This window comes from Malurus melanocephalus, unplaced genomic scaffold (assembly GCF_030028575.1).
Source record: "Malurus melanocephalus ecotype Western Australia unplaced genomic scaffold, MMel_1.1 scaffold_47, whole genome shotgun sequence".
Taxonomy (NCBI): domain Eukaryota; kingdom Metazoa; phylum Chordata; class Aves; order Passeriformes; family Maluridae; genus Malurus; species Malurus melanocephalus.
The window spans coordinates 1,620,100-1,622,546 of record NW_026623279.1 but is presented as its reverse complement, the minus strand read 5'-3'; positions in this window follow the sequence as shown (position 1 = coordinate 1,622,546).

The window sequence follows — 2,447 nt, the reverse complement described above, 5'->3', positions numbered from 1 at the left end:
TCTTCCCTGTGACTGTCTGCCTTTTATACCAGGCATGAGCCCTTCTTAAATCCCAGCGACTTGCACGGGCCCGTATTTAGMAGGACGATAATGCACGTTCTGTGCTCGTATAAGCACACAGGCACCGGTGTGTGYCCTCGGTACGTGCAGAGGAACACATGCGGGCGCGGGCTCGGGCGCACCGGCCACCACGAGCCTCGGCGAGCGGCGAGCTGGGCGCGAACTCCCGCCGAGCTCCGGGGCCCGGAGTCCGGGCAGCCCCGCCGCGCTTCCGAGCGGCGGCTCCGGCCGCGCCCTCCCGGCCCCGCCACGGACCGGCCAAGGGCCGCTGTGCCCGCGCCCCCGCCGCTCCCCGGGCTACCAGAGGGGCTCCGGATGGCTTCGCCGAGCCACAGGGGCTCCGGCGCGGCCGGGAGACGGCGTTTCGRCGCTGGCACTACGCTCGATGCCTGCCTAGTCCCCAAAGCAGCCCCCTCGCTGCTCGGCGCACGCCAGCCTGACTTGTTCCCCGCCGGGAAGGCTCTCACCGGCCGGGGCGGCACACCCGGCAGGCAGCTGTACCCGGCACGGGGCGGACGCCTGCCGCGATGGGCCCGGCGGGGGTCCGCTCGCACCCGGGACACAGAGATTGGTATTTGTATATTTATTCGGCTGCTTCGGACGAGCCGGCTGTCAGGGCTCCGGAGCCCCACCGCGCCCAGGCTCGCCGGCCGGCCGCTGCCGAAAAGCGGCCCCGCTCCTCGCCGCTCGGCGTTTCCAACTCCTGGAGCAGGGAGGTGCGCACGGCTTGCCGCTGCCTCGCCGTGAGGAGTAACCTCACTGTTAACTGCTAGTTTGGGGGCTTCAGTCTGCTGGAAACTGGGGTCGCGGGACGGCACGTTTTCCCCTGAGCTCAGCGGGCTCTGTCTCCCGCAGAGAGGAAGCGGGGAGATGACCCCCCCTTGTCCCCAAGGCTCTCCCGCCCCCCCGCGGGCACCGCCGCCCGCACAGCCCGGGGCGCCCCTCGGCCGCTCTGCGGCCCCCTTCCATCCGCTGCCCAACTTTTCCTGTCACGCCAGGGCCAGAAAACCCCTTACCCACGCACGCACGCACACACACCGGTGTAGTTTATAAATGACAGTTGCCTGTAGACTTTCACCAGACAAGCAGCGGGGGCAGCAGACTACAACAGTTATTTAATTAAAGGCGCTTCGGAGGCTCCCAGAATAGCTCTCTACCTCTGAGGCGCGATTTCTGGTTTCCCCCCGCTCTCCCCCACMGCCTCGCCAGCCGCCCCCCACTGCCCGAGCCCCGGCGCGGGCGGGAGGTACGGACCCGGCCGGCGTTACCGGGCTGCGCTCTCCGCATTGCACAGTCATCAAAGTTAAGTGCGTGGAGGGGGGATCGAGGGTGAATCAGAGAGAGAGATGGGTGAGCCGAACTATTTCCACCTAGGCATGATCCAAAATTAAGGGTCGAAATGCATATGCAGCCATTTCTGAGGAAGCGGGTGCGGGGGGTCCCTCTCGCACGCAGCCTGTCACTCGCACCCTGCTCCCCCCGCCCGGCAAACTCGCCCGGCTGCCTGAGCGCGGTCCCTCAGCGCAGCCCAGGGCAGGCTCGGGGCACTCCGATCGAGTTGCCCGGCTGAGCCCCGAGTTGCTCCCRGGCAACACACAGCCTTCTGCGGGCTACGGCTCCCGCTCCTTAGCCCTCCTCACGCTCCTCTTCCTCACGGGAGGGGCGGGGGCGGAGGGAAGGGGGCTGAAAAGCACACGGGAAGAGGCTCTTTTCTCTCATTTCTTTCTTCAGCTGGTTCAACCTCCCCACCCGCAACACACACACGCGCTGAACAGAAACACTTCCAGACCCTTCCTGCACACCCTGGTGTCACCTTCGGCTGCTCCGAGGAGCCGGGCGGTCGCAGCGGCGGCAAACGCGCAGCACCGGCCACCTCTTACCTGGTTGTAGGAGGTCTCCCAGGAGGAGGTGTAGTTGTAAAAGAAGGAGGAGAAGCAAGCGTCTTCCGACAGCCCGCAGCCAGCCATCCTCTGGGCGCAAAACCTCTTCGGGAAGGCACGAGCAGCCCTCGCAAACTCTTGCCTCTTGCGCGGTCGCTGCCGCCGCCGGCGCTGCCCCCGCGGAGTGGTGCCGACAGCTTCGCTCTGGCGGTTGCCGGCGCGATGCGTGCGGGGGAGCGGGGCTGGCTGGCTGGCTGGCTAGATGGATGGATGGATGGGTGGATAGATGGATGGATGGATGGATGGAGGCGCGAGTACCGCGTGTGTCTGTGAGTGTGTGAGCGCGGCCGTTCGCGGCGGCACCGAGGGGCCGGGGCCGGTCACGTGCGCGCGCTCACTCCGTCGCCGCCGCCGCCGCCGGGGACGGGCCGCGCTACAGACCCCGGCACTGGATCACCAGCGCCGGGCGCCCTCGCCATCCCCACCCGCCCGTCCCCGCTCGGCAGC